At 45.0% G+C, this 26192-nt stretch overlaps 1 long non-coding RNA gene across 1 annotated transcript in view; it reads right to left on the bottom strand.

Moving 5' to 3' along the window:
• Positions 1–26192, bottom strand: part of LOC147677620 (uncharacterized) — a 61876-nt gene that overhangs the window by 635 nt on the left and 35049 nt on the right. Inside the window, exon 2 of the long non-coding RNA XR_015302447.1 lies at positions 1161–6085. This is a non-coding gene — a long non-coding RNA (uncharacterized LOC147677620). The remainder of the gene's footprint in view (positions 1–1160; positions 6086–26192) is intronic.

Below are 26192 nucleotides of genomic sequence, written 5' to 3'. Positions count from 1 at the left end.
TTCATTACCACATTGCGATGTTTGGCTAACCTTAACATATTCTCTAATACAAAGGTTCTCCTAGCCGAACTAACATCCTACAAAATATTAACTTGCAATTTGAAATTGTACATCCTAACGTTTAAGGGCCAACGGCAAGGTCATAACCGGTGTCAAGATCCCTAAACCAGAAATATCCCCCTCACTTGTGAGGTGCGACCGCACAGAGGTGTACCTCAAGTGCAACTACCAATTTCCCTTGACTTGACGGGGGCCCCAATAAACTCGACGCCACTTAAAGGTCGTCCGAGGACTCGTGTGAGGTATCTAGAAGGTAGCGTAGACCTCCCCCCCAAACCCCACACAACTTACCACATCTGCCGTCGCAGATGTCCTGGCCCCGGGAAATTACCCAGGAGGGGGCTGTAGCCCCTCCTACCCAGGAAGGGGCCTTGACCGCCTTTCCTTTCCTTTCGGCGGCCCATCCTTAGAAGGGACCGCCTCCCCGTTGAGGGGCTAATGGCCACCTCCCTCGAGCGCTCCCATCCGTAATGGGTGACGCCCACTCATAGGGATCTTCCAATTAGTGCTCACCGATCATGACCTTACCGCCCGACAATAAATACGACAAATCTATCTAAATTACTAAATTACAAAACAATTATAATTTATTATAAGCATGATTACTGATCAACACTAGTGCAAATACTTTATTTGAAAACATCCGGAAAATGACCATCTTTATTGCAGATTCAAAATATCACGACAGTCATCACAACCTGAAAGAAATAGAGTTACCACATCAAAACTGTATTCAAAACAAGTAGCTGTCCTCAGGGGCTGGTGGGTGGGTCAAAATTGGCTCTTCGTTCCGTCTCGAGCTCACGTGCAGCGAGGAGGTGCAGCTTCAGACCACAGGAACAAGAGGATGCTTTCTTGGCTTGTTGCTCCTTTTATCCGTCTTCAGGGCGGGCGTAAACCCGCCCCTGCCTGCCCCAAAGGGCGTGGCCGGCCGCGTCAGTGTCTAGGCCAGCCCACTCCAGGGCGGGAAAAAGGCGCGCCCCGGCTACGCCGCTTCGGGCATACCAGCCGAGGCTCGCCTCCCGCCTAAGATGGCTTCCCGGGGGGATCGTGGTACTCCACCATACGTTCGGGGGGACCGAATGGTCGCCCCTTTCCACTTATTGCTGGATTTGGGTTTTTAACTGGTGAAACCTGTGCCCAGACAGTTTTGACATGTGTAAAAATAACAAAATAATGAAATAATACAATAACAAAAAGTGAATGAAATTGTTTTTTTTGTTATTAAACATTAGTTTTTAATCTTCTTTCAACACCTGACTATAATGTCACTTTAACCTTTGTTTTTTTCACAGAAATTCTCGATTTTTTTTCACATAAACCAACATCGTATTACTATACCTAACTATAACGTCAATTTAAGCGTTGTTTTTTACAGTGAAATAAAAATATATATCTAGGGAATCAATTATATGACTCATGTTGGCACCCTGCATAATACACATCAGCACATCTGGGTCGAAAATTACCTGAGTTTGGTGCGTAGCCTACTGCGTGAATTTATGTATTCATTAACGTTTTCAGAGATCTTGATCCCAAGTACCATTTGCTATAACATACCTTCATACAGCCTGGCGCACACGGGGACGGGAAGATGGGAGCGGGGTATTTATTAACATTTTCAATGGGCGCAAAGCACCACATCAATTTACCTACCATCAAAGGACCATGGGTGCAACACAAAATTGTGCAGTGGTGCACGAGTGCCTAAGTAATGCCTTAGGTAAAAATCTAGGTGATACGCTCAGGCCATGAGCCAGTTCCTGTTTTATGACACAGGTTAACACCAATATATATACAGAATCAGCAGCAAAGATGAGGTGTCTGGCAGATATGAGGGAAAAGGGGCTACTCAATGAATATGAGCAACAGAAATAGCATATAATTCACAGCTAGGATAACGGAGGCTGCTGGTGTGATATCTGCATTGGCTATTGTGCGTTGTATAACAAGGGTCTAATTCATGAAGTGTGATAAATGCACAAAGAAGTGCATGCCCTGTAGATGGAAGACACAAATATCAGAAAGAGTTACTTTATTTATGTTTGTTGCAGTCTTTTGGAATCCCGGAAATTGCAACAGTTTGCAACAGTTCATCAGAGGACTGTAGAGCAGGACCAAAGATCAGCAGTATTGGGGAACATAGTGAGAAATACCATGTAACACAAAGGAATGCCATCCTCACACAATCGAACCTCATTAATTATGCAAAATATGAACGAATGCACACTTAGAAAATAATACATAGGTTATTACTCGTAGGAGTAATAGCAGCAGCATTACATTTTTCAAATGAGTTGAGTAACTGTAGAACCAATAGGCTATACTTTACAAAAATGAAATTAACAATGCACTGTAAGCCGTACATAGGAGCACACAGTGATATCTCCAGTAAGGCACTATATACTATATTATAAATTGGGTACTATACACTATATTATAGATGGGGTGTTAATAGGATTAGAAATACCACAGCTGGTAATTACAGGATGCTAGAACTTACTGGGTGGCAGATTCCCAACTGATTATGAGTTTGTCTTCGGAAGAAGAAAGAACTGTGGAACTCTGTGTTTCACTCACATTGGAGTAGTTTTACATTCAGTGGGGATATTCTTCGTTGTTGACATTTCACAGGGTAATGGGGAATATCGGATGTGTGGGTTGTCCTGCAAAACTCTTTGTTTAGGGCCAAATAAGAATTTACCCACAACATTTAATGGAGGACTACTTACACGTGGATTTTAGTGCTTCTACTGGTCTTATAATCTTCTGGAGCATTATATATTATTTTCTGTAATTCCAGTCATGACGAATAAGACTGCTTTTAGTTACTAAGAAAACGGTGAATCAAAGCTTTTGGCCTTAGAAGCATTATATTGGAACATATAAGGTGAAATGTATGACTGCTTCTTTGGTCTGACGTGTGAGTATTGTAAAATGGTGCCCCCCCATAAACATCATCCCCACCTTTTGGTTTGGTGTAGGTCTGGGCAAATTTTGAATTAGGCTGGAGTAATTGGCTTAATTTTGGTATTTTTTCATAACACAATTCTTGCAAAATGACCAATATTGCGCTATTTTACCACATTGCATGATTTCAGGGTGACATTTTTACACCACATGTAACGTTTGGGTAATTTTTTAATAAGAGTGTCAATTCGGGTAATTTTCTTACGAGAACGGACTGTTCAGATAATTTTTGAGCTCAAAACTAAGAATCCAGAAGCTACCAACAGTTCCTTTAATGAGGGTGGTTAACAAACATTTATTTAAGGTAAAAATTTTTACTGGAACAGACCATTATGGTAAATTTATGCGCAAAACTACAAATCTGAACATGAAGAGCACTGTTTTGAATGTGAGCAACCGAAAATCAACTCTAACTTACATTTCCAGTTGAATCTTTGGAGCTTTCGGGAAATTTTTAAGAGTAAAATACATTTGGCGAATTGTGTGTAATTAGTTTAGGGAAGAAATAACACCCAATGAGTAATGTTTTAGATCTCAAAGTATGGATAATTTGAGGACAAGTGAGAATTAATTCATGAGCTAATCGACCAATTATAATTTCCTACCAATTGTTGGCACCATTCAAAAGCAAAGAGCTCATGCTCCTCCTGCACTGCCAGGAACACTTTCCACGAGATGCAGGGATGACACACCAAGGAAGAGGAATTGGCAAAATCTGAGCTGCTTTACAAATTGGACCCATGCACAAGTACAGTTTCAGTCAGCTTGGTGTCTGCCATTGGCTCTGTGAAGTCCTGCAGATTAGCCAGTGTTGTCATACAAACTCCAGGGTTAGCCACTGAAGGCAGGAAAAAGGCAGACTGTGGGAGAGATAAGAGTGTTAAGCTTGAGTCAATCTTCATAGCATGCATAAGAGTCGGGCAGTGGTATCGCTGGTCATGAATTATATGCAATGTGCTTCTGTGCATCCACCCTGTACATACAACAAAGGAGGTCATGAAGATACACTTCTTCCATAAGCCAACGAAACAGGACTTTGGGTGCTCAAAAGTGACCAGCCTGAGACGTATGCAGTTACTGCATACTAGTAACATCCTACAATGCTGACAGCACACTAATTAAAAATGGAATTCCTTCTGTATCACACATCTAAGAGGCAATACGTAAACGAAATGTTCTTAACAGTGCATTACATCACACAGGAATGCCTGTATCAATGTTAAGCTCTCTGGTCTCCCAGCCACAAAATATGGGCTCCTTGAAGCAATAACTATGCAGTGATCTGTTAGATTATATTTGATCCTACAACCTGGTGGAAGATGTGCAAAACATACAGCAGAATGAAGCCTTCATCTTGGCACCTCTTTAGTTCAGGAAAAGTTGTGTTTTCCTCAACCACCTCATCATTTGTGAGTTAATAGTGTCTGAAAAAACTTGCACTAACTCGTGAGTTAAAGGATTGTGACATAAATCCACAAGAATGGAACAAGTGGAACGATGGAGAGACGTCAGCAAAGTACATACTGAGAAAAAGTGCCAGTATACAGTATACAGTCTGTACTCTAATCGTATATTATGTAAAGCAAAGGAACCATAACTCATGGTTTCCACCAAAATATCAAGGTTTTCATATTGACCTGCACTTATATCGACTATCAACTTAATTGTCAAAGCAAGCTGTGGATTTAGAAGATCAAATCTATAACTACCCTATGTATTCGTACTTTGACAATATGTTGGAATTATATGCTCTGCTGTCTATATAAGTGTATAGGAGCCAGTAGGGATGTTTTGACCTTGATGTTTTGACGTACAACTGCTCATTACACCTTGTAAGCAAAGAAACATGTTTTTGAACGGCAGTCCTCTAACTTACCACTTCTAATCCTAAATATACTTCCATTTAAACTGTGTCAATAGCACTGGTATATCCCTTAAAGCAATCAATGTACTCATGTGATGCCATTCAGACCAGAACAAAAACAATGTGAACAGTAAGATGCCCCTGCAATGACATGTAGATTTTGAATGGAAAACGAACAATTTCTGTGCAGGGAGATAGACTTGGAATGGGGAATGACCCTGTGTCCCTGAGTACAGTTGAAGGGGTGAAGATGAAGAGCCTTCCACTGTGGAAGGTAAAGTTATATGCCGTTTAGTTTGTTGTCTTTTAGGAGTAAGTTCTTGTTGATGCAAGGAGAGATGCAAAACCTCTGCAAGAGAATGCAATGCGAAGCAATGCAGGCCATCGACTCGTAGGTTGAGCTGGAACTATTGCACAAAGCTTGGAGTGATACTGTGCTTCTTCATAATGGTGAGACTGCGCACCTATAAGTGATGCACAGCTAGAAGTTCCTGTGGAAGGAAGAGCTGGGAGAGATGTACTTCCTCTTCAGATTGGATTTACAGGTGGAAACAGATGACATCTCTTCAGAAAGGGCTTAGAGCCGGTGGGCTCTGGAAATCGAGGTAGAGCTGAAACTTCAGGGAATGTGAAGCTTACTTAAATGGGAGGTAGAGCTGTATGTAACATCAACTTCTTCATACGAGTGGCATAATTTGAATTAGAGGTGCTGAGGCGCCATGATTTATCGTTTCCCACCACATAGTAGTATGATGACCTCCTATTAAGGCTTGTTGAAGTTCAGACTGTGCCCCTTGTGTCTTTGGATGCAAGGTTTGCGCAGTGTCTATGGACAGAAAAGTTCCCTGCACAGTGTGCTGTCCACAAATGGTAAGAAAATTCAAGCGATTTGAGAGCTACTGCTCAGAACTGAAGTAGCTGATAACTTAGTTGTTTTTCATCAGTCCAGACCAAGCTTAACAAGATGACACGGTTTCCAGAGACTTCCAAAGAGATCTACAAATTTCAGGATACAGTCAGTTTATGGCGCAGGAGCCCTCATGGGAATCTCATCCGGGACACCAATAAGTACGTCAGTGTCGAAGGATACATCTGGAGTGGTGGGTCCCCTAATTCCACAGTTTGAGCAAGTTACAGAATCGGCTGCCTCAATTCACCGCCCGTTATGCCACATGGCTATGTGCTCTGGAGCTGAAAGAAAAAGCAGGTTAAAGTTAGAAAACTAAACAGTAGGTCAAACAATGTGTCATTGAGGTGAAAAGTAAAAGCAAAGAACACCATGTGATGCCTTTGTAAGACCATTTAGATGTTAGCTGCTAGTCTTCAAGACAATGTAGGTCCCTCCTCGGGCTGTCTAATGCAACTGCATCTTCCTTAAGAGCAACCCAATTTCATTTTACAGTCTTTGAAAAGTACACTAGACCCCTTTCAATCTGGCTTTAGGAAAGGATGCAGCACTGAAACCGCCATGCTAAACATTGTTGACGACATCCACCACTCACTCGACAATGGTGAATCTAGCCTTCTGATCCTCCTTGATCTATCTGCAGCGTTTGATACTGTTAACCACTCTGCTCTACTAAATGTTCTTAGAGATCGATTCGGACTGAATGGTACGACACACAAATGGTTCGTCTCATCCCTAACAACACCGTTCTCAACAAATTAAAATCCAAAATTGCCTATCTAACCCTACCTCCATCTCTTTAGGAGTTCTGCAAGGATCCATCCTCTCTCTTTAACCTTTTCATGGAACCCCTCACACTCATTCTTAAACAAGCCAGGATCAACTACCATCTCTACACCAACGACACACAACTCTATTATAAGATTAAAACTCATGCTGACATCCTTCACCTCAACAACACTCATCAAGATTCAAGCCTGGTTCCACATTAACCACCTCAAACTCAACCCTAAAAAACTGAAATTATTCTCTTTTCCCCTAAAAATAACCAGCTCCCCATTCAGAATTTGATCTCTGACCTTAATACCCTCAACTGCTCCTTATCTTTGTCCTCCTCAGTCAAATCACTAGGGATCTCCCTTGACAACCTCCTAACCATCAAGGTACACATCAACAATTCTGCCAAAGGAGCCCTCTTCACTCTCCGCCACCTTAAGAAAATCAAGCCCTTCATCCCTATCGATGATTTCAAACTCGCAGTCCAATCCCTTGTTCTTTCATGCATCGACTATGACAATGCCATTCTCACCGGAATTCCCATGATCCACCTAGCACCTCCTAAATCTGTGCTTTACCTTGCAGCTAGGCTTACCTCAGACTGCAAGCGATTCGACCACATCTCCCCTGCCCTTAAAACCCTTAAATGGCTCCCCATTGAAGGTAGGTCCACTTACAAAACAGCCTGCATTACTCACAAAATTCTCCATCAGAACACACCGACCTACCTTGCTAACAAACTCACCAAAGCCGGTTGCTCCCGTTCCCTGAGAAGTACGAATACCCTCCTTCTTATCCCCCCCTTCTAAAAAATAAAACCACCCAGTCATGATCCTTTTCTGGCAACGCGCTTTGCATTTGGAATGACCTTCCAACTGACCTTCGCTGCAACCCTTCCTACTCTAGCTTCAAAAAAGAACTCAAACTACATCTCCTCAATAAGTACTGGGGACCCTGATCCCTATCTGTTCTCCCCCACTAGCCACTTCTTTCCCTTACTCGCCCTTCCTCCTCGTCACGTCCCCCTACCGGTTTACCACCTTCACTGCTCCTTACACTCCCCTTCCCCTGTCCACCCTCAGCCCTCATCCCCTCCAACCCCCCAACCACTTCTGCCACTCCCGCTCTCTTCCTTACCAACCTAACGGACCACTAAACTCCCTATCCTGACTGTGCAATTTTCCGGCTCTCTTTTTAATTTGTGCCTTATGATATTTTTAATTATCGTATCTTCCACATTTTGGTGTGCTTATTTCCCATATTTATTATTGTGAAATCTTTCATGCAGTGACTTTTTATGTTGTTTATATACATTGATGCTATGTATTTCCCCTGTATTATTGACCTTCCTGTCTCAAAAAGTAAAGCGCTCTGATACCCCTGGGTCCAGCCAGCGCTATATAAAACCTCGAAATAAATAAATAAATTAATTAATTACCATGGCTCCCATTCAACTGTCCTTATAAGAAGGTACCCACAAAATAACAACACAGAAGTACAAACAGTACCAGTGGGAAACACCCTCAATGAAAATGTTCAAGTTCCCCTTGAAAAACAGTTTTTTGGTATTCACTTGGGAACAGTCTGGGAATTTCATTGTTTCTATGTCGTCTCTGCGGACTGTGTGAAGATTGTGTGCATGGAAGAATTGTAGAGAAAAGAGCCATGTTGGGATTTTAGGCATAAAACACTTGTTTCCGTTTAATCCAATTTACAAAGCCCCAAATTCTCGTAAATTCCTCTGGTTTGGCCTTTTGGGGCTCCAATGGAGGGCATCATACCCATTTTCTCGATTTTCTATCCTGGGATGGAATAATGTTCTCGAAAAGGTTTCTCTTTCTTCCTGTGATTAATGCCCTAGATTTGTATTCATTTCGGGCCAGATGTAGGTAATTTCCATTTACCGAATGGAAAATACCGACTCATACCGAATCGGTATTCCTCAATCGGTAAATGGTATGTAGCTAAAAAGTCGGTAAAAGTTACCGATTTGGAATTGACCGAGTCGGTAAAATCCGAGTTGGTGAAACCCAAGCAATCCTATGGGCCACATTGCCCATAGGAATGAATGGTATTCACCAAATCGGAAAATCCCGATTCGGATTTCACCGACTCGGAATTTACCGATTCGGTAATTACCGATTTGGGAGTTTGAAACACGCCATGTGAGCCTGTCAACCAATCAGGGGGAGCCTACACACCCCACAGCCAACGCCCTGTGAATCCAACCAATGAGAGAGAGGCACCCCACCCCAGTACCTGGGAGTGGCCACACCCATGCAGGTGGAAACCAACTGAACAAACAAATCTGCAGAGGAGAGAGGAGCAGAGCATCCACAGGCAAGCAGACTGACAGAATGGAGGCACAGGAAGGACAGAAGGATGCCGCTGAGAGGAAAAGGAAGCTGAAGTTCAGCCCAGAGGAACTACAGGTGGCTGTGGAAGAAATTGTCAGCCACTACAGCCAAATATTTGGGAGGCAGTCTCTGCATGTTGCAGAGACTGTGAAGAGGAACATATGGCTAGCAATTCAGGGCAAAGTGAATGCCATAGGAGTCACCCACCGGGACATTGAGGACATCAAAAAGCGGTGGTATGACCTGCGTATAGTGACCAAGAAGAAGATTGCAGGACAGAAAAAGGATGCAGGTTTGACTGGAGGTGGCAGGGGCAAAGCCCCAAAACTTACACCAATTGAGGAGCAAGTTGCATCCACCATGGAGTCTGAATGCATCCATTGGATTGGAGACCTGGACAGCACAGCGAAAGCAGCCAGGAAACAAGGCAAGAGGCATGTACCCCATGCACCCCCAGCTATCCCAACCCTGCATCCCACTGTGTACACACATGACACAGCAGGAGAGGTCACAATTTCTTGCTGCAATGCATCATGGTAGACGTAGTCATGTACACACAGATGCAAAGTACACCACACATGACTCAGCAAGGCATGCCACACACATCCCCAAACAAGCAATGTGGACTGTGCAAAGGTGTGCAGACCATTTAATTAAGAAACAAACACAGACAAACTACATCATTGACACTATATCAATTTCATTCCACAGGAGAGTCGTCACGCAGTTCTGCACCGCCGAGGGAGGAGAGGGCAGCACCATCTAAAAGAGGGGAGAAAGAAAAAAGGAAAAGTCGTCACAGCGCAGGAGAAGGTGGAGACGACCCTACCCAGGACCTCTCATCACCAGACCCACCCACTAGACCGATCCCAATGTCCCCTCTGTTGTTTGGGTCTCCTGACCTCACAAACACGCCCATGCCGGGAGGGGAAAGTAGCCAGGTGGAGCCCCCGCAGAGGATTCTGCAGACCTCTGATTCAGAGGATGAGGAAGATGTCCCCCAGAAGAGTGCGCCCGTGCCTGACAGGCCAAGACCAACTATGTCTGCAGGCTCAGCGCGCACTACTGTCCTTGGCAGGAGGGCACGTGATGGTGGGGAGGGCCAGGATGGGGAGAGCGTGTTCTGTGGGCTGGAGGGCACGATAGTGAAGGTGCAACGCCAGCAGGCCAAATCACTGCAAGCCATGCAGCGGCAGGTGCGTGTTTTGAGCGCAACAATGTCCAACATGGATAAGGGCATAACCCAAATGGCTACTAGCCTTGACCTGATAGCACAGGGGATCTCTGACATTTCTACCTACATGGGGGTCCTCTCCGACAAGCTTGACAGGAAACATCTCCAGCGTGCCTGGGAACGGCAGTACATGCGCCAACAGACCAAGGCCATGAACAGGTTCGCTGCCAACACAGCTCTCCTCTGCAGAAACTCCATCTCAATGCAGGAAGCAATAGAGCACTGCTGCATTGACTTAACCCGGGGTATGGGTAGAGTGACCTCTGCAATGGAGCAGATGTTGACCTCAAACCTAGGCAATGCTGGTGACACGGGTGTGGAGGAGACTGAGGGGTCAACCAGCAGGAGTGGCTCCAGTACACCTGTCCAGGAGGTGCGCACTAGCGGCAGGCACAGCCAGGCAGAGTCAGGCACCAGCAGGGAACCTGAAGGACAGGCACCTAAATCCCGCAATGTGGTGCGAGGACGCAAGCACTGAACTATGCAGGGGACTGACTCTACTGCACACAGTGACAGCAACTGAGTATGTGCAGCCAGTGACATTGACGTACAGTCATGTGACCATCATGAAGTAGTGCAGAATAAACTACTCATGTCCGGAAGTATGCCTGTGTGTGTGTCATACTTTACCTAGAAATAGCGTTGTGTAATTTCAGTCCATCTCAATCTGCCATCTACTGAGGCTGGCCCTGTTGCCTGGGGCTCTGCATGTTCTTGGTCCTCATCTATGTTTTCATGATGTGTCAACTCCACCTCTGTGCCTTCCTTGGTAGCAAGATTGTTCAATATGGCACAGGTCACTATAATTTTGCAACACAGGAGGGGGGTGTACTGTCGCGCACCTCCACTTTTGTGGAGGCAACGGAACCTGCTCTTCAGGAGTCCAAAGGTTCTCTCCACAACATTGCGGGTGGACCTGGGTGCCACATTGTATCGCCTTTCTGCTCTGTTGGTTGGGTTCAGGTACGGTGTCAGCACAAAGGAACGCAGGGCATATGCACTGTCACCTGGGAGAGAACAAGAGGTACATGAGTTTCATACACATTCCACATGGAGCTGAGATACATTTCAGGGTGTGTGCTACATATTTACCTAGCAAATAACCATCTCCAAAATCGCCATTCTGTAGCCGTGTGTATATTCCACTGTTCTGGAATATGTAGGAGTCGTGCGTGCTCCCTGGGAATTTAGCAACTATGTCGGTGATGATGTTCTCTGCATTGCATATCAACTGCACGTTGATGGAGTGCGTAGACTTACGGTTTCTGTATATGTGTTCCGTGGCTGCAGGTGGGCATAGGGGAATGTGGGTGCCATCAATACAGCCTATCACATGCGGGAAGTGAGCCAGTCCATAGAAGTCTGTTTTAGTTTTGGCAAGTTCCGCAGGTGTGTCAGGGAACTGTATGTAGTCTCCCATTCTCTGAGTCATGACATCCAGGAACTTCCTGAAGAAACGGGACAGACAGCTCTGGGATACACCTCCTACTGCAGCTATCACACTCTGGTAGCTCCCAGAGGCAAGCAGGTGTATGCTGCACAGCACCTGGACATGGGGAGGTATGGCGTGGGCCCTGGGTGTTGGATGATCCAGGTATGGGTGGAGGTCCCTTATTAGGTCCATGATGGTATTGGGGTGCAGCCTGTACCTCTGGAGAATCTCAGGCTCAGTCAATTGGAACAGAGTGATCCTCTGCCTGTACACCTGCTCCTCCCTTTGCCATACCCTCAGTCCTGCTGCCTGTAGCCTTCGCCTCCTCGCTATCACATAGAGTGCAGCCATTTTGACTGGAGGGTTGCACCACCTTTCAGTCCATGGTAAATACCGACTCCGAAATACCGAATTTGGATGAATTCGGTATTTTTGTCCTTTCCTACATCTCGATGGCCATGTTTTCCGATTCCTTATTTACCGAATCGGTGTATGACGACTCTGTATTTTTCCTATCGGTGAATACCGAATCGGTAAATATGAACTCGGAGAATTCCGAGTCGGTATTTTTCCGATTGATATTTTCCGAATCAGTATTTTTTTGACACCTACATCTCTTTCTCGCTATACCGCTCGGTAACGGCCGATTTTACCGATTTTGGGCCGTTACCGACCGGTATTTGCCGACCTACATTAGGCTTTGTGTCTAACAAGCAGAACAGCAATTTATCTCCCGCTCTTTATTAAGTCGAATAATGTTACGCAAAACTGAAGCGGTGGGCTTGCAGGCGTCTAATCTAAGCAGAGGTGATTTGCACAATTTTTGACTTCTAACCATAGTAACTACTCTACTACATGTATGTACGAGACATCTCAATTATCAGAAAAGATTTTTGATATGAACATGCCGCTTGCCTAGCGGTTTACAAGACAATGCTCATGTTTTATCTCAGGTACAATGTGGCTGTGAAAATAGAGCTAGTTCGAAACAGAGTCTTGGGCACAAGCAGCAATCTGACCCCTTGGCTTAAACTCGGATTACATGGATTACATCCAGGTACAATCCCAATCCAAACACAGACAAAGCAGGCCGACTACTATATATTTCGTAAGGGTGTGCGAAATTCGTAACATTTGCTTTTATGTAATTACATGAAATTTCAGAAAAAGCAACCATAATTAAGTGAAAAAGCAAAACCAGCATTTGGCCATATATTTTAGCACAAAATGTGTCCTTGCATCCACTTTGAACATGAGGAGGCATTTTTTGTACAAAAATAGTGTAAAAAACACAAATGCCGCGAACAGCAGCTGCAACATGGCATAACAGTGTAATTTGGGGAATTTCTTGTAACAATCGGAACAAATACATCCGCATATAGGGCATTTTGCCTGGGCCTACTTTTCAGACTGCTGTGCTACAGAATCACCGCCCTCTCTAGCGCAATCACCCCAAAATGCGCTGCGCTGATGCTTGTTTCCAGTTCTTTCTTTAAAGACTGAGTAGCATCCATGTGAGTTAAAGTGTTATTTGCAATTTTCCTATTTATGTCGGGGAAAACTGTATCCATTATCAGCATCAACACCACTTTTAATCAGGCAGACCCCAGCATGCTTAGTTATGGGCCAACTGAGAACCCCCATCGTTCTAAACTGTTCTTACTTAGAGGATGACTATTTTACTCTCCCGTGCCTCCAAAACATTAATCAGGACCGGTGCATTGTAACTGAATATTAGGACGACAGCAGAATGTTGGTATTAGACAAGGGGGCTGCTCCATTGGAGCGCCAGAGCGTTGCACCTTGAAATGTTTGCCTCCTTGGCTCCAGAAGTACAGTTTAGGTTGTTTTTTCTGTCCAAACGGCCGCGATTTCTTAATTTTAGGGCAGGTGTCAATCAAAATGAGAAAGAGCGCAGGGTGACAGCTGTGGGTGGGGCTTCAGAGCAGTTATTGTTTGAAGTAAAGTGCGCATGTCGGATTGGACGGGTATTTTTCTTGCATCCAACCAAACATGCGTACTTGAAGCTTCTCCTATACGCACATTAGTGAGCTGGGGGGATGTTGGAGTTGCGACCCCTCGGTCTCCTGAGGAGCGCTGAGTTTGCCGGCTCCAGCCAATCCTGGTGCTGCTTCCATGCGATTTGATAACATAAAAGGCAAGGAAGCAGCGTCTGGATTGCTCCGGATACGCAGGTCTCTGCTATTGCTACCAGCTACGTTGGACTTTAAAAGCACTCGTTATTTTCTTCCTCGTTGGAATTACAGACAGAGTTGGACAATATGAGTGGGACCGAAACTGAGCTGTCGGCCGTGCAATAAATGCAAACAGGGCTCCTATTAATTCTTAAAATGGTATGCGTTTGATGAGATTATTAAAGTGTTGCATATTGCATTCAGGGGAGGGGATGTGGCATAACGGTCCAAACTGCCAACTTTGGAACGGAGGAGGGTGCAGTGTGCCCTCACAGTATCTTAAGGGGTGCAACAGGAGGGTGCAGCGAGTTGTCTAAACATCTAAAGTGGAGCAATGTAGGGAGCAATGAGCCCTCACAAGACCTAGCGAGTGCAAGAGGAGCAGGAAATCCAGTGTGCCCTCACAGCATCCACGGGGTGAAAAAGGAGCAGAGAGGCCTCACAGCATCTAGGGGGTGCAAGAGGAGCAGAGGAGGGCACAGTGAGCCCTCACATCATCCAGTGAGTAAAGACAGTTCCCAACAGGTATTATGCGAAGACAATTTTGGATAAGGTTGAAAATACATATCCCTATCTGAACGAGGAATTTTACAACACCCAACAAAACCCTCCAAGAACACAGAACTGGGGACGGTACAGAAACAACCAACGAGTCACCTTTTCTGTCTCTTCCAATAGCTCTGCGGAGGACGCAGACGCAACAACTTCTGGACCACAGCCACTACTACCCCCGGGTTTTTTAGGATGAGGCCGCGGACGCGGACAACATCCACCACCACCACAGAACCGCCAAACCAGAACCAAACAATATCAACCTCCAGTTCCAGGTTACCGCCAAACCCGCAACCGGTACTATCAGTGGGGACAACCACAGTAATCAATAATCAGGAAGTAACCACCACTGCTATGTCCATCCCCATTTTCAACTTATCAGACCATACCCTGACCCCAGAAGAAACTGGACTTCTCTCACGTGGTCTTTCATTTGTGCCAACAGTCAGAACCAACTTCTTGGAACTACAATCGAATCTTCTTAAATTTTTCAGAAGAATACGACTAAAATATTTCTTTGCTGACAAACCAGACACCGGAACGAATCAAATCTCCCCATTTAGGCTTCCATCTACCTTCAATCCGCCATCCAGCCAGATGACACCTGAAATTCTAACATTTGAGCGGCTCGTCCTCAAGGAAGTAATGGATCTAAAAACTACCCCACGGTTCATTCCGTACAATCTACCCTTTACAGAAAAAGAAGCCCTGAATACCCTGCAAAATAACTCGGAGATTGTCATCAAGCCCGCAGACAAGGGTGGTGGAATTGTCGTTCTAAATAATACACAGTATGACAAAGAAGTGGAGCGACAACTTGCCAACCGCGAACACTATCGGGTTCTCTCCAAAGATCCTATGGCAGATATCAGACAGAAGATTCTCTGTATTACCACTACAGCCAGAGACAATAATATCATCACCAAGAAGGAATTCGAATTCTTGAACAACCCCCACCCCCGGACCCCGGTCCTATATGTCCTCCCAAAGATCCACAAAGACGCCAATAACCCACCTGGACGCCCCATCGTATCAGGTTGTGGTTCAATCTTGGAACCCCTGGGGAAGTATCTGGATGCAGTCATTAAGGAATTTGTACCCATTACCGATACCTACATACGCGACACCATGGATTTAATCAACACCATAGAGGACCAACCCTTTGAACTGGACACTAAAACCATGGCCAGCCTGGACATCGAGTCCCTTTATACCAACATCCCCCATCATGAAGGACTCGAGGTGATCAAAAATCTACTAATTTCCAGACCCCAACCTGCAAAAATCCCTACTGACTTTATCATGGACCTCCTGAGAGTGGCATTACAAAACAACTACTTCATGTATAAAAACATATACTACCTCCAAATCAAGGGAGTATCTATGGGCGCTTGTTTTGCCCCAAACTTTGCCATCCTGTATGTCCATAATCTGGAAAAATCATTGATTCTGAACTCCATCAACCCGTATCGACCCCAAATCCATTTGTGGCGTCGATATATAGATGACATTTTATTGATTTGGAATGGAACAGCCGATTCTTTACAACCCTTCATGACCTGGCTAAATTCCTCACAAGAACATCTCAAATTCACAAGTGAGACCAAACAGAACGTAATACCCTATTGCATTACTCTAGTAACCACCCAAGGGGCTTACGAGATGGACTTCCATTCGGCCAATTCCTCCGAATCCGGCGCAATTGTAAATGGCGCAAGGACTACTTCAGAGAGGCAGACATCCTGGCCATAAAGCTTATAAACAGGGGATATCCACGACGCCTGATTAACCAAGCGAAGAAACGCGCGTGAATTTACTAGTGCCGAACCAAAACAAAAAACCCATGAACAGAATTCCTTTTGTCTCTGTTTTCAGCCCAGACAGCAACAGAGTAGCAAAAATAATCAAGAAAAATTGGGCAGTGTTAAGGTTTGATGAACAATTTCATGAACCACCGCTTTTCTCTCATACCAAAGAGGCAATAACATTGCCAATCATCTTGTTCGAGCCATCACATGGCCCACTGCCACAACGGACAAACATACCATCACTGCGGCATGGGGAATGCCCCCAGTAATTGGACACTTCAAATGCCAATCATGTAGCGTCTGTGAGCTAACCTACAACACCAAGGAATTTGTTTATAATGGACAGACTCATCAACTTTCTCACCACTCAAACTGTAAGACTCAAAACGTCATCTATGCTATCCGTTGTCCATGCGAACTAATCTATATTGGCCAGACCACCCAAATGGTCAAACAACGGATAATACAGCACAAAAGCAGAATTAACTGCAAAGTACTTACGGCTCCACTGGTCGCACATTTCTTGGAAAAATCACATACGGACACTGACCTAAGATGGTTAGTCATTGAAAAACCAACACTGCCTATCAGGGGTGGCAACATGGCAGTCCTTCTCAACAGAGCAGAATGCAAATGGATTGCACGAGTGGACTCTGTAAACCAGGGGTTAAATACCCTTGATGAGTGGACAAACACCATCTCCATCTAATTCCTCTGTCCATTCTTTCAAACTGTATATATCTATCCCTCTTCTAACTGCCTCTTGAGTGATGTAAAGAAATGTGATGTCGTTGTTGTTTGGATAACAGAAAAATGCCTTGGCATTTGGATGACCCGCGTTCATCCTAAAATACATCATGTAAAAATGCCTAGTGTATACATTCCTAATTTGAAATGTCTCTCAGTATGTATCATGGGGCAACTCTAATGATAACAGTGTAACCATGTTCACCACTTGCCCTTCTCCGTCCAATACCTGAGCGCTGTGAACCCCCACCCAACACACACCCTCCGCGGCATGCGTGTTCGGTCTGAATTATTGCCGATTCATCCTTCTCGAGTGTTACCAAGGCAACCTCCGTAAACACCTTGTGGTCCTCCTTCAATGTTGTTAGGAGTCCCTCTCACTGCTCCGGTACAGCCAATACCACTCCGGTACACTCCCCCTCTCCGCCCCTGGCAGTCACGTGACTCCGCCCCCAAGCCGTTTACTTCCTGATTTATATTAGGGAAGAACACGGCCGCGGGTAGCTAGCGCATTTACTGCCTGCAACCCGTTTGACAGCAGACTCCCGGTTACGGCCCACAGCCCTGATTCAGTCAGGTAAGAGACAATTTGCACCGCGCGTCGAGCGCTCCTTTACATCGAGATTTGTAGCGGTCTCTTGATACCGTACTGGGCTCACTTTAAGTACTTGTCCTCTCTCTCCCCCCCTCAGGCCTCGCCAGTATTACTCGCTGCCCAGACGGAAGAAACATTCAGGTAATTACAGTTACCGTGGTTTCTAGTCGTAGTCAATATGTTTAGTCTTCCTCTAAAACTCTGTCTACCACTTGCTCCCCAGTAACCTTGGACGATCGAGTCTTAAAACAGGATTTCAACCACGTCTTCCTGCCAGAGCTTAAGTGTGAGTTTCCTACTTTCCATATGCGGCGACCCTATTCACTAGCTTAATGACCACCTAGGCTGACTGAGCTATAACGGCTTTTACCCCGCATCCTGCAGTACCCTAGCCACTCCCTATGTCACTAACCCCCGGCCCATTCCGGCCCTCACCACCCCCCATCATGACACTTCTTAGTCCGCAATTCAGACCGAATTAAACACCTGTGCACTTCCCCTTCCCCTGCCCGTTCGCCTACCCCAGACCCCGCGCTCAAACTGCCCTTTCTGTCCACAGCACTGTTCCCATCGACAACCCCGTCCTGATGAGGATCCCGACTTATGGGGATCGAAACGCCGTCGACTAGACAGCTTGAATTTTACGACGCAATTCACGTCTTGTGCTCCCATACAAATAATTGTGTTTCAAGTGATGGTTACTTGTCTCTGTTGGGGCCATTATTTGATGTTTATACCTTGATTAATGCGTCGCCTTTGCTGTTGTTTTTAAACACTTGCACACCCACTTGTCACTGATTGTATATAGCACCTGCACCAAGTGTCACTGGGTTGTCACAAGATCCACTCTGTACAGTGCTGCTTTAACTGTATTGACCCTTGAAAGTTTTTTCCTATTGCTTATGAAAACAAGATTACCCTTTCTGAAAAGCCTTTGACTCCTTGGTTTTCCTTTCTTTGTAATGCATATTGCATACATTTCCAAAATTGTCTTCGCATAATACCTGTTGGGAACTGTCTTTACTCACATGATACACCCATCCCAACGAGGTTTATGGGTCCTCTCCTGTTGTTCTCATACACTCACATCATCCAGGACAGCCAACATGCTCCCTATTTAATAGCTGTGCTCTCCAGAAGGCCCAGTGCTGAAACGGTGGGGAACAACTGATGTTGTTAATTTAAATTCCCCTTTTTTATTTATCCCCTTTTTTGCACTTAGGGGCTTTTTACAAGTCTGGTGGTCCACGGACCGCCAGACTTGCAGAGCATGGTATTGGTGTTCTTCTGAATGCTCTATTATGATTCGGGCTGTCGGACCGCCCTGGAACCGACTGATGCAGCGGTCTTGATGCCGCAAAATGCTTGGCGGGACCGTCGTGGTCCTGTCAAGCATATTACGAGTTTCCTCTTGGCCACACTTTTCATGGTGGTTCCTCCACATAAAAGTTAATAAAGAGTACTTAAAAGTTGGATGAGACTCTACTATCTCTCTCTTTGGAGCACAGAACATCAATTAATTACTTCAGTTCTGCACTATCGTAAGACCCAATGTTAATGCAAAGGGGTCGTTCATGTATACATATGGGTGCATTCTTAGATGCTACTTTACTTACACAGTAATTCCATTTGTATAACATCTCATACCTCATTGTGAGGCGCAAAAGCGCACAATCTGACGAGTAGCATGCTACAACATGGATGAGCGCTTCGCTGGAAGGGTATTGTGTGCTAAGTATTTTGGTGATGTTAGTAAATGACCAAGAAGTGATCTTATGTCCTGTTTTGCAGCGCTTCACAATCGGATGGAGGAGGATCAGTGAGAATGTGCTCAGGTTACATTAGTTGGGTGCTATATGTTACTCTGCGGCAGCCATGTTGGGGTGATGGCGATTACCACCAACTTCACACCACCTCCTCTGCTGGGTATAGCAATAAGGACAATCACTTTGTGGATCTCATCGGCCTAGAGAGATGTCTGTATTGCAGCCAACCCTGACATTAGTTGTTCTTGTGCTCTAAGTATTTTACTACTTACAGTGTCTAATTTGAACCTATAGAGGAAAGGGAGAATGGCCTGAAGGGGTGGAGTGTATAAAGGCCTTCAAGATGACGGTCAAAGATGTTAGGTCTCTCCGGGCATTGGTACCCGTTCTTTTAAAGAACTGAGTGATTTAGATTGAGAGTTGCTGTGATACAATTGCAGACAAAGTATGCTCTGATGAAGTAGATGTCTTGTTAAAGTTTGGTACATCCAATGTATGTTATCCAAAAGAAACCTTGACATTCCTTAATTTTCCTCCCACAAACATGGGTACTTTACCTCACACATCACAGAAATGCTATTGTGAGTCAAAAAATGTTTACGTTTAACAGTAGTCCTAAGTGGGGATTAGTTGCTATGTTACCTTTTATAGTACTGCTCTAAACAAGACAGGTGAGACATTTAATGAGCATTTATATGAAAAAGCAGAGGTAAAGTGAAACATGTTTAACTCTTTAGTCTTGAAAAATGTAATTTCCATTGATTAACAATCACATCAAACTAATCCTCAAAAATCCATCACTAGATCCAACCGATGTGGCTAATTATACATCCATCTGCAACAGCATTGTCATTGACACACTCACAGTCCACGTTGGGTCACACACATTCTTCCTAGATCCACCCTAACTGAGAACCAGTCGGATCCTTACTGCCTCCCAGTCTACACTGTGCCCTACACTCTAAAACACACACTTTATCCTAATAATCTCCTTACTTGATTCTGTAACACACCCAACACTCTTGCCTGCCTCCATAAGGTCAATATCTGGATATCTAGAAGCCATCTAAAACTTAAGCAAGTCAAAACCGACCTACTCATATGTGACAAACTAGAAGAAGCTACACCCTACCTTAATACCTAATTTGGCCAAATAGCCCGTGGCTTGCCCACTCCACTGAAGATAGTTAGAAGTGCAGGTGTAACCACGGACCCCTGTGTCACCAAATAGTCACACACCAACAAAGAGGGCTCAACATTCTTTTTCATTGTTGCACTCTGTGCCACATACAACCCAACTTTGGATAACCCTGGAGTTCATAGGCACCAATGAAGCTAATTTTCTCCTGCATACACTACGGTACAATACTACTACCTGATATACAACCAAACCTCACAGGAAGATTCCAAAGTGGCCAGAACGCTCTTACCTAGGTCTACCAAACAGGAAGAGGAAACCTACACTGCTCTAAAAACTCAGGCTGACGGATATCCTGCAAGTCAAGTTAAAAACCCTTTGTATCAGGCACAGAACATAGATGGAGTCCAGGTTTCCTAAGTGCAAACTTACATGTACTTTTCCCCTCTAAACACAAAACTGCATTAGAAGAAAAAAGAAATCAAGGGTACACAATTCCCAGTCCTGGCATCAGACCTACGGAACTTTTTCCCTTTCCCACATATGTTTTAAGAGAAGATTGCATATTTTTCAGAAAAGCTTTAAAAATATGGCACTTCATACCAACCGAATTCCACATATCAGAATAGACATCAATTTCCATACACCCACAGCAACTATCATCAAAGACACATACATTTCAACAAGCAGTAAACTACTTCCACATCGTTTACACCTCAAACCACAACACACCGTTTGAAGGAAACTATACATCTCAGCACACCCAGCTGTCACACAGCACATCACAAGACGTTGAACAAAGATCTTTACATTTCACTCCTACAACACATCATACCACTGTTCACCAAGCCCCAACCACATCATACCACACAATTCAACACATTGCTCCACATCATACAATACCATACAGCACCAATCTTTGCCACATGCAGCCCTGCTATGATGATGATGATAAATTTATAAAGTGCAACTAATACCTTGGGGTGTCTAGGCGCTACCTACAGTACATTCGGTACAGAGGGGGGTAAACCAATTACACTGAAAACAGCCATGTGTTAAGGCCTTTCATGAATTTGAAGATGCTATTTTCACATTTCAATGTAATGGGCAATGAATTCCAAAGGTTTGCCGTTATGGCGTGTAAAACTCTTTCCCCCCATCTTGCCTTGCTGATTCTGGGTACAGTTATGTTTCTCAGTGAGACTGATCTAAGAGTTCTTGCAGGGACATAGGGTTTCAGAAGTTTCGTCAGCTGTGTTGGCCCCATGCTATTGAGACATTTAAAGGCAATACATAATGATTTACATTGTATCCTCTTTGGTCACTGGAAGCCAATTTAGTCTAGTAAGCGCCGGGGAGTCTGAGACAAACTTCGGGATGCCTAGCAATAGCCTGGCCGCTGCGTTCTGAGCCGTTTGGAGTTTGTTGATGCTACGGCGTGGAGCACTGGAAAGGAGGGCATTACAATAATCAAGACTGATACCACTGTCTTCCTTAGATTTATCTGTATTACCGGGAGGACTTTCCTCAGAATCTTCAGAATGAAAAATAAAGCTGAGGTGGTGGCATTGATTTCATTCTCAAAAGTAAGCTTTGTGTCAAAAAGGACCCCGAGATTTTTCACCTTGGGTACAGGCTTAGGCAACAGACCCAATTGGTTGGGCCACCAGCTGTTGGTCCAAATGGGGATCAGGAAAGACAGTCCTCGGATGCCAAGCTTAAACCTTTCTGCTCTATGTTCTCAGACAAACCACAGAGAACCACACTAACAAAACACGCCATCGAGACCATCTCGGGCAGGGTAATAAAGCAACAACCCTACCGGATACCCGCAGCCCGGAGACAGGCAGTGAGTAATGAAGTCCAGAGCATGCTGGAAATGGGGGTTATTCGCCCCTTCCAGTGCGAATGGTCATCCCCCATAGTGATGGCACCCAAGCCTGTCGGGTCTACCAGGGTTTGCATGGATTTCAGAGCCCTTAACTCAGTCTACAAATTCAATTCTTACCATATCCCAAGGATTGACGAATTAATGGAAAAACTGGGAGAGGCTAGGTATATAACTACTCTGGACCTCACAAAGGGTTACTGGCAGGTCCCGTTCAAAGAATGAGATAGGGAAAAGCCTTTGTCATGCCCGATGGTCTGTATGAATTCACAGTACTCCCATTTGGTCTTCAGGGGGCACCTGCTACATTTCAACGCCTCATGAATACGGTGCTCTGTGACCACCAAACATTTTTGTCAGTCTATCTAGATGACATCCTGGTATACAGTCCCACGTGGGAGGACCACCTCACACATCTCCAACAAATACTATGGGCCCTACAAACCGCTGGTCTCCACATAAATTCAAAGAAATCCAGTGTAGGTTTACAGAAAGTCAGGTGCCTGGGGTATGTTTTAGGCAATGGTGTGATAGCACCGCAAGAAGAGAAAGTAAAGGCCATAAGAGAAACCCCTTTTTCCACTACCAAACGAGACGTGAGGGCCTTCTTGGGCTTATTGAGGTACTACAGGCGTTTTATACCCCAATACTCGGAAATAACAGGCCCCCTTACAGACATTCTGCGTAAAGATGTGCGAGCCACAAGCCAAGACTCTCTTAAACCCATCAGAAACCTTGTTAGAGGCCTTCAGTCGCCTTAAAGAATCCATCACCACCAGTCCAGTTCTCACCTCTCCTGACTTCACCAGACCCTTTGTCCTCCACACTGACGCTTCCGACTGTGGTTTAGGTGTGGATATGTCAGTTATCCCTAACGGTATAGAACATCCTGTCCTCTTTATAAGTAGGAAGTTATTTCCCAGGGAGATGAAGTATCCAACAATAGAAAAAGAATGTCTTGCAGTAAAGTGGGCTATTGATAAGCTGAGATATTATCTTGAACGAATACACTTTACCCTGTACACAGACCACGCACCACTACAATGGATGAGTAGGAATATGGGCCATAACTACTGGGTCCTACGCTGGTTCCTGTCCCTTCAGCCCTTTTCCTTTGAGGTGAAGCACAGGAGAGGGAAAGAGAATGGGAACACTGACTTTTTGTCCCGGGTAATTCCTCTCCCCGATCAGGAGAATTCCAGGGGGAGGGTGTGTCACGATTCCAACATTCCCAAGACAAAGTGAAAGATAAAGAGGGAGATGTACATACAGACGAATGGTGGTCCGTGTCAGGTTCCTGCAGCACCGCGCCTACCCAATCTTTAGGGAACTACATCTACCATGATCCTTGTAGGGAGGAAGTATAAGGGAGGTGTTTCCAGGAAGAGAGTTGCTCGTAATTTTGTGTCCTTTCTTTGTGTTTTCGAGTTCCTGGGAGAAGACAGCGTCTATCGAGCTGCTTCAGAGTTTTGTGAAGTGAGAGCGCTGATCAAGATTTCCCGGCATTGAGGTATTGCAACATTGTATCAGCTGGGAGCCCTGTCCGGGCGCTTGCCGGCTTTGCAACATTGTATCAGCTGGGAGCCCTGTCCCGGCACTTGCCGGCATTGTAACATTGTATCAGCTGGGAGCCCTGTTCACGGGCGCTTGCCAGCATTGTGAGAATTGCTACTTTGTTTCCTTGGCTAAGGAAAGCACCGTCTTGTGTGTGCCATTTCCAAACCCGGCTCTACTGGGTTTTCTGTTCCCGGAGCTTGGCGGCGGCTGCTGCAAGTTACCGTGGAAGGATCATTTCTTGTCCTGCAATGTCCGGAGTAGAGTGGTATTCCACTACCTACTGCCGGCTAGTTGTTTTTGTTTGATCTGAATCAGATTCTAATAGCGGAGCGTGGTGGTGGTCGCAACCACACACTGCCGTTATATGGTTTAAAAGACTCTTGTTACTACATAAGTGTACACCAACGTATCGCATCTTTTGGGCTTAAAGATATCATATGCGAATTCAAGGGACAGTACTGTGCTTAATGGAGTGACAACGTGGGGGATTATACCACAAACTCTTTTAGAATAAATCCGGATGATAGACTTGTGCATTATCTCAAAGACTAATTTAGAGGAACAAGTCATTTTTACCCGGGAGGGGTCTATTACAAAGGTTCTTTCTCCGCATAACACGGTGTGTATTACAAAGGGTACACTGCTGCTAGATCTTACACCTGTGTGTTATATGTTATGATAACCATTGTGTTTCCTTTCAGGAAGTTGAACTGATATCTCATTTAAACTTGTTGGAGGAAAGTGCACAGCCCTGCAAGGTATTCAGAGTTTGAGAGAGTATTACTGAGAGTAGCCTTGATATTTGATTGGTGTTATAAACGTATGCTCTGTCGTTTCAGATCCCTTGTCCCTGCTGACCCCTTCCCGTCCCCGGTCTCTTTTCATTATTTATCCCTCGCCTGATGGTTCGAACCCCCTGTGTACACATTCAGGGTGTTGGTAACATCAGGAGGTGGACCCCTTTGTTCATCAATCGGATTCTGCGGAGCAGGCCCTGACAGAATTACGAGCCCACGATATATGCTCCGCCTGATACGATTGGTGAACAAACATGGCTACCTGTTATGGCAGGGTTTTTGGCTTTATTTAGCAGTGATAATAGATCATTATTCTTGCTCGCATCTAGTATAGGCCTTCTTAGCCTGTGTTGGCCCTTTTTAAGCCCTTTTTCCAGACCTAGAAGAGGATAGCTGCTTAATATGCCTTTATTCTTGACTTTAACCTGTCTATTGCCTATTGGCTTTGACATATTAGACATATTGGTATGGTTCATGTAGGTATTCTGACAGAGCTAAGGAGCATTTCACCCCTTTCAGGCCTAAAGCTAGAGAGACTCCATCTTGATGGAAGCAGAGAGGCTTTCTAGGGCAAAAGCAATGTTTATAGTTATAACTGTTGTCCGCCCTAAGCGGACCGGAGAGAACCGGCCAGAGCTGAATCTAATCAGGAATTGTTCCCGGGCTCAGTCTCTAGACGAAACAAGCAGACTGGTCACTGTGGGAGCGTCTAGCGCAAGGAGCCTGGTGCATGGGATTGGTCAGAAAAAGCAGCTGGCTGGAACTTTCCATGAGGAAACAGCATTCTATATTTGTGAAGTGCAGAGGCGGAGTCAGTCAGTCAAGCAGAGGGGAGTCAAGCAGGAAGGAGTCGAGGAGGAGAGTCCAGCAGAGAGGAGAGCAGTGGAGTGGAATTGGCAGAGAGAGAGAGAGGGTTCAATCTGGAGAAGAGCTGAGTTGAATAGTGAGCTGGAACTGAAGGAAGCAGTCAGAAGCAGTTGTTTATCAGGAGGAAGTGTGAATAGCTGGAGTCTGAAGTAATGCCTTTTAGAAGAGATAGAGGAGAGCTCGTGGATTAACCTATGGGAGCAGATGGAATTGGACATTGGCGCAGAGATAGAACGACTAAGATAGTAGAATGAACGGTGATCAGAGCGGCAGGAACCATTAAAGAGTGAAGACGCAAGGTGGAGAGACAGTTCGTGTGGGGAAGAGGAGTCCAGAGACAGAGCGATCAGCGCAGAGGTGTACCCAAGAGTGCAGGAGAGGAGAGAGAGCATGAGATGAGCCAAGGCACAGACGAGAGAGGAACCCAGATGACAGCTAGAACAAGACTTCACACTAATCAGGTGATATTGTTTTCATCACATTAGCTACACTTAATCTTTTCCCTTTCAGCGGAGTGTTCCTGTTACATTGTAATCTTTTCTCTTTCAAGCGGTGTGTTCTACCTATAGCCTTTGTTAGATGTGCATTAATGTTTATATTACTGTAATAAATAACCTCCCCCAGTTTATAACTAACTGGTGTGTAATCCCTATTCTTGTTCACTAAAGGTAAACATAGCTC

The sequence above is a fragment of the Lissotriton vulgaris genome, chromosome 12, assembly GCF_964263255.1.
Source record: "Lissotriton vulgaris chromosome 12, aLisVul1.2, whole genome shotgun sequence".
Taxonomy (NCBI): domain Eukaryota; kingdom Metazoa; phylum Chordata; class Amphibia; order Caudata; family Salamandridae; genus Lissotriton; species Lissotriton vulgaris.
The sequence above is the reverse complement of the archived record's forward strand: the minus strand, read 5'-3'. Positions and strand labels throughout refer to the sequence as shown.